The sequence below is a fragment of the Tamandua tetradactyla genome, chromosome 3, assembly GCF_023851605.1.
Source record: "Tamandua tetradactyla isolate mTamTet1 chromosome 3, mTamTet1.pri, whole genome shotgun sequence".
In the NCBI taxonomy this organism is placed as follows: Eukaryota; Metazoa; Chordata; class Mammalia; order Pilosa; family Myrmecophagidae; genus Tamandua; species Tamandua tetradactyla.
This window is the reverse complement of record NC_135329.1, coordinates 91,880,267-91,894,426: the sequence shown is the minus strand read 5'-3', so window position 1 is coordinate 91,894,426 and position 14,160 is coordinate 91,880,267. Positions and strand designations below refer to the sequence as shown.

General features: G+C 39.5%; 1 protein-coding gene and 1 pseudogene across 10 annotated transcripts in view; one reads left to right on the top strand and one right to left on the bottom strand.

The window, feature by feature from the left end:
- The window catches only part of CLASP1 (cytoplasmic linker associated protein 1), a 316,174-nt gene that overhangs the window by 141,362 nt on the left and 160,652 nt on the right, over window positions 1–14,160 (bottom strand). The gene's annotated exons all lie outside the window — the stretch shown is intronic.
- LOC143677501 (ribose-phosphate pyrophosphokinase 2 pseudogene) lies at window positions 11,566–11,977 on the top strand (annotated as a pseudogene).

Here is a 14,160-nt window from a genome sequence, read left to right as displayed (position 1 = left end):
TCCATTTGAAAAAACGTCCACCCTTGTGCCCCTGCAGGTCCAGATGGCCTCACCACCAGTCCCTGCAGACAGCTGATTACCTCGCCACACTCAAACACGGTCTTCAATGCTGTGCAAAGAAATGCATGAAAATGGAAGACTCAAAAATGAATCTGAGTATAGAAAAGAGAGCCTTTCAATTGTGTTTTCTAATTTTATTTTGTTTGTTTTCTGAACCATGTGTGTATGTACACACACACACAACACTTGTGCCTTTTCAGACCTGAGCCCAGCTGTAAGAACCACCCATGAAACTATCTTGACTGGCGTATAAGAACTGAAGTCGGGTTGCGGAGCTAGCTGAGCCTTCTGTCCCAGCAAAAACTTAAGCAATGCTGGTGTGTGCACAACATGGGGATGAATGAGTAAGGAGCCTCCTTTCCTCAGAGCTTCACTCCTCCATGGTGAATCAAGGTTTTGGCATTTCTAGCACATGCGATAAAAATCAATGGGATAATGGGTGTTTTCACAGAGATTCACCAAAGAGAAAACCAAACAGTAATTGGAGTTCAGTCTTCTACGTGATACCCTAACCTCGGGAAGCACAACAGGTACAGTGGGACAAAGAGTAGAGATTTAAACACGCTCTCCAGACTTTAAGATTTCTGGCACCAGTTCTCGTTTAAACAGGTTATTGGACTTCTCTGAGCCTGTTTTCTCAACCGCAGAATGAAGATCATTTCATATCTTATACATATAAGGAAGACGTTTTTTAAATGCTCACCATGTGCCAGGCACGGGGCTGGCTGCAACTCAGAACTGAACAAAACAGCTCAGTCCCCACTCTCAGAACTGACAACCTGGTAATCAGGATGAGCTTCATAAAGTAAATCCCAGAGACTACAAAAGGCCTTGGGAAGGCATTCCTAAAGAAACCTTCATAACCAGACCTAAAAATTGGGCAGCAAATGTTAAAGCTGGCAAAGAGAGGAGTGAAGTATACTCCAATATGTGTGAGTCCCCTCAAGCAAGAAAGGACAAGGTACATGTAAGAACGCATGCTAGTGCAGCAGAAGTACATAGTAAGTGCTTAAGGAGGAATGGTAACAGTCAACAACAATGATTATAATAGTAAGTATGCCAAACTTATTCAAGGGAATAAATTAGAGAATACTTGGGCATTTAAATTGTTACTGAGCCCTCATAAAAGCACTCAAAAGGTCAGTGCAACCCAAACCAATAGGCCAAGTCCTTCATCTTGAGCCTTGTTCTTATGAAGCTCATGTATATAAGCTACTTACAGGTATGTGTAAGAGTTACTTTCAGAGGACCTCTTTTGTTGTTCAGATGTGGGCTCTCTCTCTCTCTCTAAGCCCAGTTCTGCAAGCAAGATAATTGCCTTCCCCCCCTACAAAGGACATGACATCCAGGGGTGAAAGTCTCCCAGTGGTGGGGGATACGACTCCCAGGAATGAGTCTGGCCTGCCACCATGGGATCAACAGTGCCATCCTGACCAAAAGGAGGAAAAGAAGTGTAAAAAGTAAGGTATTAGTGGTTGAGAGAGTTCAAATAGAATTGAGAGGTTACTCTGGAGGTCACTCTTATGCAAGCTTCAGTTAGACATTGCTACCTATCATAGCTTGCCAAACCGCAACCAGAACCATTCCTACCAATCCTGAAGAACATCTAGGGCATTAAATAAGATTCTACAGAGGTTCCATGCATTAGGGCAACTTTCCAGAAACCTACAACCTCCAGATGGGTCCCTGGACTAGATAAATCCTGAAATGAGGAGGGACCAGCGTCTCCAGAATATCAATAGTTCCATCCCCCTATCCCGTATTATCGACAGCCCCTTCCAACATGAAAAAATTAGAATGGGCATAGCCCCAATACTCCCAAAGAGTGGGAGAAAGGTGATAGTGGAGTTATACAGAGAAGGGAGAGCTTAACAAATGAGCATGACTGCTGAATCAATTATATTGATATTGTTTTTAGTCTCCAGTATCTTAGAGCATCTATAAGTAAAAATCTAAAATTGCAGAACTGTAACCCATACAAACTCTGAAATCTCTTCTACAACTAATTGTTGCGATGTGCTTTGAAATTTATTGCTTTTTTGTATATATGTTACTTTTCACAGAAAAGAAAAAAGTTGATGTGATGATAAATGCACAGCTATATGATGAAATTGTGGACCACTGATTGTACACTTTGGAGGATGACATGGTATGTGAATATAAATATATATCAATTAAAAAAGATTAAGTGCAGACTCTAATTTTAATTGAGTGCAATCTGACTTATTTTCACTATTTCCTTGGGAAGGGAAGAATTGTAAGCAACTTTAAGGGATGTGAATAAAGTTTGTATACTGATAAAAGAAACTGAAAGTAAATTTCTAAGAGTCAATACCTAATATTTCAAAACCTTAGATAAGCTTGAAATGTTATATTAATAAAAATCATCAGGTAGCCTTCCACTGACTAAATTCTCATTTCTCCTTTTTTACTAGAGTACCATTTCATTCTCAAACTTGTCCTTAAAGGGCATTATACTTAATGTCAGAACCCAAATCCCTTAGGTATCGGATTTTGCATTCTATTAGAAATGTCATTTTAATTCTCACTGTTACCATTCTGACCCATTTCTTCTTCTTGACAACAACTATGTAGGCACAGAGGCAAGTCAACCTGAAAAACTCAGAGCCAAATTTGGAAAACATTTTCTCTCAGAATGTTCTGTCCACACTTAAAGTGACTGCACCAGAGCCATTTGCCCATGTGCAAACAATCCTTCAAATAACCCATCCTTGCTTTCATGAGTTCATTTGCAACAACCCTCTTGAGAGGCATATAACAATAATTCCACATAAGAAGGCAAAGAGAACTAGGACAACAATTTAAAATAAATACCTACATTGTAATAAATCTTAATTCTGACACTGGGTTCTTGCTTGGGGAAGGAAGAGCACAGAGGTGAAAGTGCCATTTTCACTGCCTCATCTCAAGGGCACATGCAGTCAAGGAGACTCCTGGTAGTGGAATAGGCAGCATGGCCAGTCCTCCACTGTTAAGTCACTCTCCCCCCACCCCCCTTTCCATCCTATGCCCTGGAAGGAGGCTTCTGCACCACCCACATTTAAGGATTGGGGACTCATGCTCTACTTCCTCAAAGATAGAGCATCTGCATAAATGATTGGAAATCTTCTGCACAGGAGATCTGTTTGCTCTTCTCTATTTATATCTCTGTTGATTTCTAGCAGGATAGACTTATGGATATTTATTTGTTTCATACTGTATAATACTCCAATACTACTTTACTTATTTTTTTGCTCAAAGTGCCCAAGCACTGGCTATGGGGACACTACTACGTTCCTCTGACATGCCCTCTTCATTGTTTTCTTTTATGAGCACCTCCCTACCTTCTGGCACAAGAAGCAACCAGGCTCATCTTGTAATATTCCCTGTCTTGACCCTAGAACAATCCATTCCTCCAAGGAGCCCTGGTTCCTTTTATTGAAAAATAATGTTAAAGACCAAGATCTGGGCACTGGGGGGCTGTTTCTTTTAAAGAGACCTTATACATCTGATGTGCACCTTGTTTTTCTTAGAGAATGTACCATATCTACACACGAAGATCTTATTTTAAATCTGATTCTAATTCTCATGTCCCCCTAGAAGATGCTATAATACAGCCAGAGTGGGTTGTGTGCCTGCACCACCTAGGACGGTTTCCATGTGCCAGGCCCCGTGCCACACTGTCTACACGTGCCTTCTCTTCACAGATATTATCCCAAGTTCACATGTGAGGACATCGAGGCTGACAGTCATAGGGGCTGGCCCAAGCCCACACTGTCAAGTGCAGAGTGATCCCTCACACTCAGTTTGAGGGATCCCAATGCCCACAACTTACTCATTCCAGCCCAAATGTCCATTTATAATCCAATCACCTATAGTAACAGTCCCACAAAAGCCAGTAGGTTGACATTTTTTGGATGATTTACATAAGTCTGCATCCAACTGAGAAAAGTAAGGGGAAAAAATGACAAATTTCTCATAGAACTAATTTTGTTTCATTTAAAGGACTATCTTTTATTCTGAAACTGCATCCCTCTTACTTATTTATGGGTACTAATGCCCCTTGTTTTATAAAATGGTGATGATAGAAGATATAAGCTGAATTTTGTTTCTGTTGTCTTTGGTAAAATTCAAGTCAGCAGCCCTGTATTTTTTTTTTTTTTAAACTCTCTGCTATGTATGTGGGCTACAGTAAAAACCTCAGCTTCTTCGCATGGCACACAACACTGTACTTTCCCCTCCAGCAACACTAAGCTGCTTTTAAAACAAATTCACCATGTTTGTGCGATCATTTACTTTACCTGAACTGCCCTCTCCCCACCCCATCCATCTAGCAGGTCTGAATGAGAACAGCACATATTCAAAACGCTAAAACCTGGTTATGGAGCACCAATGCCTGTCTTAATAATCTCTCTCTAAATGCTTTCATTTTTAAAATGATTTCCAAAGGCAACTATTGAAAACTGCACAATTTCAGAATCAATAAATGGTAAACTCAAGGACTTATTCTAGCAGAGGGGAGGCAGCCTTCAGCCTGGCAAGGTGGTTGGCTGGGAGGAAGTCTGGTCCAAGATGGCCAAATCCAGGGCTCTGCTTTTTGACCTGCCACTAACCCAATTACAGAAAACCTGAAACCCTGGGTGTCAGAGCCCTGCTGAAGGCTGCCCTGCCCACGCCTTACAGGGCTGCAATGGGGACCATATATAACCAGAAAAAACAAACCAAAAACATGGGGAGAGGCGGTTTGAAAATACTAAATACATAGGCCTAAGATAGAATGGCTAGTATTATTTTGCAAATTGTTTACAATTCCTTTATTAATCATGAGTTAACAGATTCAAATATGCCACTGCCACAAGAAGCAGCTTTTAATCCTTATTTCCTACTACATTTGCAGTGAGCAAAAAGTTACCAACACTTATAAGCATGTCTATTTCAGATAACAGACAAAGGAGGAAGGAGCTTGAAAGGAATTACCAAGCAAAAGAAAAAGTCTATTTTAAACTCAGATTCACAGTGGCTTTCACTGCAGTATTAAAATAGCTGACTCCCTTCATTATTTTGCCCCACTATTTAAAAATCAAACCAAAACACAACTTAAGATAAATGCTGCTTATAAGTAACATTTAAACCCTCAAGTGAAAGGTACTAAGAAGGGTCACTTAAGAACATGAATTATTTAACCCTGATGCCCAGGTATTGATTTCCTCCAGCACCTTCACCTGGAAACAGAACACTATAATGAAGGACGAAATAAAAAGCACTTTTCCACTATATACTTGAAATTCTCGATTTAAAAGCAAACAAGCAGAAATTTAGCATCTTCCAGCATAACCATTTTCAGCTAAACTAAATCAAATTTGAGTTAAGAAGAGAGACACAGACACCTTAACAATCCTTACCAAATAAACAGAGAATAAACATGCTGGATGTGTGCCAATTTCCCCCACAGTAGGAGACAAATGAACATTTGTTATTGTGCAAAGTCATACTCTGTGTAATACCTGTTTCAGTTGAAGGGTTTGGAAATATCCCTCAGAGACAACAAATTAAAAGCCTGCCAGAAAACATTCCACATGAAAGCAAGACAGTGTTACAAATTGTATACTTCACCTACACTGCCCCTTTCCTCTACAGGCAAACCTCCTTCAGATGGAGTTCCTACAAAATCACCTCAATGCTCCTAAAACCTGGGCAAAGCTTTGGTGGAAAGACTAAGTCATCTCTGGAGACTCATCAATAAGGCTTTTTTGTAAACAGCACTTCTTTTTAGAATTTTCCTTCCATTTTTGCATTTAAAAATGGCTTTCTTGCAAAGGGAAGAATAAATTGTATCCAACAATTCTCAAGACAGCAGCAGCAATCCTATTTATATGTGCTTTTCTTCTAAACACTGTGGCAAACACCTCACACTTTTAGCCTTTCAAGATATCTTATACTTATCAGCAAATGCCCTGCAATTGCAAAATAGATTAATTTTGTATAACCAATGCTATGAACACAGGAGATTAGGAAAAAAAGTAAAAGCACATGAAATAAACAGGTTGATAAAACACAATAAACCTCAATTGACATTGTCTACTTCCTCTCTCCTGGTATTCAAAGGCTGCTAATATTAACATATCTGTAGGGTTCATAACAATTTCTCCTGCCAGATTGCAAGTAATATTTACAGCAATTATTTTTTCTAAGTTTCATCTATGCTTTTCAGCTAACAAAGCAATTAAAAAATGCTTTCAATGTTTTCCTGCTCAAGTGACAGTTATTCCAAGCATTTTCCAGAAGGTATAAGAAGAGCCTACCTTTCCCAGTAGTCATGACCGGCAGTAATCTGGGTACCAAATGCAAACCCTGCTCTGTAAGCTATACCTACCTACTCACAGCAACTTAGACATCAGCACACTCTCCACCCACACGCCTTCTTCAGTGATCCAGCCCCAGTGACAACTGCCACCCTATTCCAAAATAAAAGTCCAGACTATATATAACTGCAATCTTTAAAAAAGGAGGCGTAGCCCTTCTCCATCAGAACTTCTTAAGAACAGCATCTTTAAAGATGGTACTAAAAAATTTTTTTTAACCAACCATATGATTTATCTCCCCCAAGAAACATAAGAGGAATATTCTTATCATAAATCTTAAATTAGAATACTATCAAAAAGCAACTTTGTTGCACATAAAAGCTAAAGTAAGCTGTCAGTAGTAGCTTAAGCCCCTTAGGCTGGCCTCAGAACAGACCTCAGGTGGTCTTCTGCTGGGCTCTGCAGAGTTGCCAGCCTTGTAGCACATTATTTGTGACTATGGAAACACCTTTCCAGCTACTGAACCAGAATTCCCAACCTTATAACAAGCAGAGTGTAATAAATAAGCACAGGGTGGAGTGGGGGAGCCCATTAACTGCACCTGATCCACTTACTCACAATCATTATTTTTAAAGGCTACTTGTAGATAATAACAGCCTGGCTTCTTAATTAAAAAAAGAGAGAGAGAGAGAGAGCTCCAATTCACCTTTAAACGACTGTTTTGTCCTAGCTGCTCTAGGGAACAGTCCAGATGTTACCCCAGCAATCCATCACTGTTTTATTTCTTTCCCCACGTGCACAGGTATTCCTTATTTCCAATTAATTTACAGATGAAATCAGTTTACTTCAGTATAAAAACATAAGGCAGAATGCACTGGGACCAAAATGATACCATAGGTACCTTCGTGTATAAGAGCCAATACTTAGATGATTATTCGTTTTCTAGTTTATAATTTTGTGGGCAAGTAATTTTTTTATCCTTTCCTTATTTAACTGCAGATTATTATGAAATTTTCATGGATTTAACCAACATGACACTTTTATTATTTCTTCATAAACATGTTAACTTTGCATGAGAAACTCAAAAGCATGTGTATTTTTTAACCAAATTAATGTCCACCAGCCTCACTTCAATCAAATAGAATTAAAGACCACTGAGTGGCTGCAGATAAAGGAACTGACTAGTCTGTAATTACTGGTTCTTTCATGCTGAAAATCCACTTGTCCCATGAGTATACGCACATCTGCATAATTAAAAAAACTTACACAGAAAATAATTTGCTTTTGAAATCCATGGTAAAAAAAATCTGTAATTTTTGCTTCAAGGGGTTTGCTAATTATATGGAGACAAAAAAGAAAAAGAAACATCTATAAAACAACATATTTTTAACTCCCATATTCTAGCCATTACAAGTTGAAAGGCCTTTGGGTAACCTAGCAACAAGAAGAAATCGCACAAAGATGAAGTATTCTGTTACAGTCAGAAAGCCCACACTGCTGCTGGGCTTTTTCCTCAGCTGCCTTTTCACTGCTGTTTTACTGGAAATTATTTTAGATTTTAAACAATTAAGTCCATCAGTTTTATAATCAATTAAACATCTTAGAACACTATAATCTTAAATATGGTTAAGACGTGCAACTCAGGAAGAAACCTATTTCTACCCTAAGAGTATTGCTCGTATGGCACTAACAGTTTCTCCCAACTTAGTCCAAATCCAGACCTTGTATTTCTTACTCAAAAGAGCATTATTTTCCAGAACATCAACGAGTTCCATCCCTCTATTCCATATTATCAACAGCCCCTTCCAACATGAAAAAGTTAGAATGGGCATAGCCCAAATACCCCTAAAAAAGTTTAATGACTGCTAAATCATTATACTGATATTTCTTTTGGTCTCCAATGTCTTGGAGTAGCTAGGAGAAAAAACGAAAAAGTGTGGAATTGTAACTCATACCAAACTTTAAAATCTGTTCTATAACTACTTGTTAAAACATACTTGGAAATTTAATGCTTTTTAAATATATGTTATATTTTGCAATTTAAAAAAAAGTTAAGAAAAGAGCATTGTTTTTTTAAAGAAAACATACATCACATTTTAAAGGCATACCCCAAAATAACCTGAAACTCTTGGGAAAAAAAGAAAAATCATGAGACTGTTATTCCCAAATGATGTTCAGTTTACTGAAAAGTTGAAATAGCCCTAAAGACAAACAATCGGAGGAGAAACCTACCACTGTGAGCACCAACCCTGCCCAGACACTGTAGTAGGCATTTACATACAATCTCATTTAACTTGCATAGTATTTGTTCAATTTTATAGATGAGCAAACTGTGGCTCAGAAGAGTTAAGTCATCTGTCCAAAGTCATAAAGCAAGAGAATAAGAGGGCAAGGTGGAGAAGCCTTTCCTGTGGCTCTTAATTTCTCACTGACATTGTTATCTACCCCCTCTCCATGCAGGAAAGCAGGCACCAATAATCCAAAACACTTTGCCAAACACATTCACCAAGACACTCAGACTCATCCCTTGTCAGGTCCTCAGGCTGAGGATAGGCTGCTGACAAGTGGGGTTTGAAAGGCACAGATCATTTAACTGACAACTAGAAGAGAACTTAGTGTCTATTCTGGACACAGTCTAGAGCCTCTCTAGATTCATCAAACAGGTGGCCTTAGATTGCCCAGAACCTCTGCCCTGAAGGCTGTGTCTGAACCCCATGCTGCCAGCTATCCTTGAATTTTACTCAGTTCATCCTTAGCAACAACTTACATGTCACGTAAGGCTTCAGAATCCAGAAAAAGTACAGGAAAAAAAGAATGCTGACATCTCAAAGTGACTGTGTTTGCACTTACGATTACTGAGACACAGAAAAAAATACTTTGTTTTCTTTCAAATGAACCAATCAAAGAAGACTCACTGGAACTAAAAGCAGAAGACAGACTGCAAGATACATGAGTTTGTATAAGTGTGTGGTGACTTGGATGAATCTAGAGAGGATCTAGACTGTGTCCAGAATAGACACTGAGTTCTATTCTAATTGTCTACTAAATGATCTGTGCCTTTCAAATCCCGCTTCTCAGCAACCTGTCCTCAGCCTAAGGACCTGAGAAGGGATAGGTCTGAGTGTGCTGGTGAATGTGTTTAGCAAAATGAGCAAATGCAAACACAGAGTCCCCTGTACCTCACCAGCATTGTGAAGAATACCCAAGGAGAAAGCAAGAGATGCTTGGACCTGGCCTGGGAGGTAAGAGACACCTTTCCAGAGGAAGGGGCTGCCATCAGAAGGATGTGAAGGACCTAACTAAAAAGAGAAGGCAGAAGAAACAGGTGCCAGGTTTTTAAAGGGATAGAAAAAACTACAGGCAGAGGCAGCTGTGGTAAGGCCTTAGGGGTGAGGCCATACAGAGTCAGGACAGAGGAGTTGTGGTGGCTCCATGCAGCTGGCATCAGCAGACCATGGCAAGGACTTTGTGCTGATCTTGAGAGCAAAGGATGGAAGTTAAAACAGTTCTGTAATAAGTGTGTGGTGAGGGAAGGAGAGAGAAGTCAGCGGCAACCCGCAGATGCTCTGAAAGACCCTTAGTCAAAACTGCCCGTATGGGATGGAGGCCTGCCCACCCACCCCTACCATGTAATTAATGTAGAGATGTTAATGCTTTTTCCTTCCTCTTGGGAAACAAATGGGAGTTTTAAATTGTCACTGTAATCTTCTGTTCTCAGAAGCTGACAATAACACTCAGACTTCCTATGAACTAATGCTCATTTTCTATTTCAATGTTTCTACTAAAATGTTTAGAAAGGTAAGTGTCCATTTCTTGAACCTGATTCAAATGAGATCATCAGTTATAATTGTTCGTCATCACAGTCCATCATATCTTCCCCAGGAGAAGTAATAAGAGAAGCTCAAAAACACTGGATAAATCTGAATTTTTCTGAATATCTGATAGTAAGAACTTCTTAATGTAATAATGGTATTATGGTATGTTTTTAAAAATATGCTTATCTTTTAGAGATATGTACTGAAATATTTAAGGATTAGGTGCCATGATGTGAGAGATAGATGAAACAAGACTGGCCATATACTGGTGGCTATGGAAGCTGGATGAGGGATATACAGAGGGTTCACTATTCTATTCTATGTACTCTGCTATATTTTGAAATTTTCTCTAAGAAAGAATTTGACAGAGAGGAGGGTAAGAACACCTCCCTTCTTGGAAGCAGATACCCAGGGGTGCCTACGGGGTTTGGATACAGTTTGTGTCCATCCCTGAGAAAGCAGAGATCAACCTGCTCAGACCTCTGAAAAATGAGTCTTCTCTCAAGCAGAAGTCGAAATGACAGCAGATATTTCAATACTATCCAGCATTCTCCTGAGTAAAGCAAAAATAAAAAAAACAGCCAAAAATCTTTTAATGAGTCTAAGTATCTCTTATCTCTAGAATATTTCATCTACAGAAGGAAGTCAGTCCCCAATTTCTTTTCTTGTCAAGGTTCTAAACAGAAGAACAGACTGAACAGAGGCAGTGAGAAAAGTCAGCCATTGGTTTTAACAGTTCAAGCAAAGAATGACTGCAGACTGGATTAGAGTTTTGGATGGGGAGAAGTTGTTAGATTCAAGAAATATTTAGGGTTCTAGCCAGCTGCCTGCAGAACGTTGTTTTCTTCAGTGGCAGCTCACACCAGGACCTGTCCCAGGGTATGGCTGACCAACTAGGCCTGGAGTTGGGCAAGGTGGTCACCAAGAAGTTCAGCAACCAGGAGACCAGCATGGAGATCGGTGAAAGCAAGAGAGGCGAGGATGTCCACGTTATTTATTCAGAGTGGCTATGGAGAGATCAACGACAACCTGAGGCAACGTCTCATCATGATCAACGCCTACAAAATCGCCTCGTCATCCAGGGTGACTGTAGTCATCCCATTTTACCTATGCCTGGCAAGATGAAAAAGATAAGAGCCATGCCCTGATTTCTGCAAAACTTGTGGCCAACATGCTTTTGGTCGCTGGGATGGATCACATCATTACTATGGACTTGCACAGCTCTCAGATGCAGGGATTCTTAGATATTCCTGTGGATAACTTATATACGGAGCCTGTGGTTCTACAGGGGATTTGGTGAAACATCGCTCAGTGGATGAACTGCATCATTCTTTTACATGATATAGGAGGAGCCAAAAGGGTCACATCAATTACGGATAGGTTGAACACTGAATTTGCTTTGATTGACAAAGAGAGGAAAAGAAGGCAAACAAAGCAGACCAGATGGCGCTGGTTGGGGACATGAAGGACCATGTGGTTATCCTTGAGGATGACATGGTCGACACATGTAGCACTATCCCCATGCCACCAACAAGCTACATTTGGCTGGAGCCACCAAAGTTTATGTTATCCTTACCCATGGGATCGTCTTGGGGCCAGTTATTTCCAGAATAAACAACGCTGCCTTTGGGGTTGTTCTTGTTACAAACACAATTCTGTAAGAGGACAAAATGAAACAATGCTCCAAGATTCAGGTTACTGATATCTTAATGATCTTGGCAGAAGCAATCCAGAGGACACATAATGGACAATCTGTGTCTTACCCATTTAGCCATGTCCTGCTATAACTCCAAAAGGTAAAGCGTCAAACAAGTCTGCTTTTCGTCTCTTTTTTAATCTTAGGACTCAACAGTGCTAAAAATACATAAGTTATTTGTATATTCTAGATTCACTCCCCCTGCCCCCACTTAAAGCTTGAGACCATTTATTTACAGGACTTCCGGGGGAGGGGGATTTACTTTTAAAATGAACTCTCTTAAATGAGAAATATTTGTGTTCTCTTGACTTGTTCTGACAGGTGACCTTTTCCGTTGTTCTTTCAGTGCTTTGAGGCAACACCTTTAAGAAGATAATTCTATTGTGGAAATTTCTAGTACGTATATTTCAGAGTTGCCAAAGATAATTTCCAATTAAAGCCTAGTGTATTAATATATGATAAGAACAGCTATGGACATCTGATATAATTCCATATAGAATTAGGGCTTTACATTTCAGAGAACCTTGGAAAATTTATAATTTCTTGAGTTTCTGTCTTTTTCTTTTAATTAGTAACCACCTTAGTTATTGTGCTTAATTTGAACAAGATTTCATGTAGCTTGAGATGGCCCAGACATATTTTTTTTTACAGTTTAGACACACTGGAGGTAATGTAGTTCAGTATTATTTTTTTATTGCCACTCTGAAAAACATGTTTGTATGTTTTCCATTTCACCTTCCTGAAATTCCATGTTCTAAAATCCCAAAATTGTGTTCATCAACAGATATGATTTAGAAGTTTTGCAATGCGATCCCTGAGGTCAATGCTGCATTGTTGCCCTCTTCTACATTCCAGAAGGAACTGGAAGGTGCAGGCCAATTTCCAGTTCTTTGGAGTACACCTCACATGCTATCGTCTTGTTCTTTTGCATCATCGTTTTAGTTACAGCTTTTACTTTCCATTTTTTCCCAATAATTTCATGTCGTAGATTTTTGGCAAAACAAAGATTCCTCTAAATCACCTCAAAAAAAGAGTAATATTTAGAAGTTAAAATCCACAGAAATTGATGATGTACATATATAGGAACTGAGGAAGAGAAAAGTAGCAAAGATGACTCCTAAGTTTCAATTCATATGCCTGGATGGGTAAAGGTGCCAGTCACTGCTACGGGAGATAAAGAAGAGATCCAGGACAGGGTCATGTTTAATTGTTTTGTCTTCCAACAATAGATACAATATAAGCCTGGTTTTAGAGACCTGTCTCATATAGCTGCTGCATAGTTACAACTGTGAGGCAAGGTCTGGCAGGAGATAAATACTGATGAAAACATTTATATAAGCAGAATTCTAGTTTGCTAGCTGCTGGAATGCAACATACCAGAAACAGGAAGGCTTTTTAAAAGGGGAATTTATTAAGTCGCATGTTTATAGTTCTAAAGCTTTGAAAATGTCCAAATAAAAGCAAGGATATAAAGCATCCAGGGAAAGATACCGTGGTTCCAAAAGGGCAATGAAGTTCAGGGTTTCTCTTTTAACTGGAAGGGCACATGGTGAACATGGCAATGTCTGCTAGCTTTCTCTCCAGGCTTCTTGTTTCATGAAGCTCCCCCACAGGGGAATTTTCTTTCTTCATCTACAAAGGTCTCTGGCCACTTGGGCTCTTGGCTCTGTTGCTCTCTGTGCTAGGTTGAAAGGCTGTTATGTGCCCTAAAAAAGCCTTTTTTTAATCCTAATCTCATTTGTAAAGGCAGCCGTTACTTCTCATCCCTATTCAGCACTGTATGCTGGAAATTTAATTAGATTATCTCCATGGAGATGTGACTCAATCAAATGTGGCTATTAAGCTTGATTAGATGGAGATGTGATTCTACCCATTAGGGTGGGTCCTGATTAGTTTACTGGAATCCTAAAAAAGAGGAAATATTTTGGAGAAAGCTGGAGATTCAGAGAGAGTAAAGAAGAACGACAGAATGCAACAGAACAACAAAGCAGAGAGTCCACTGGCCAGCGGTTTTTAGAGATGAAGAAGAAAAACACCTCCCAGGGAGCCGGGAAGGAAGCTAGCAGATGATGCCATTTTCACCATATGCCCTTCCAGCTGAGAGAGAAGCCCTGACTGTGTTCACCACGTGTCTTTCCACTTGAGAGTGAAACCCTGAACTGCATTGGCCTTCCTGAATCAAGGTATCTTTTTGTGGATGCCTTATATTAGACATTTCTGTAGACTTGCTTTAATTGGGACAGTTCCATGGCCTAAAAACTGTTAACTTGCAACTTATTAAATTCTC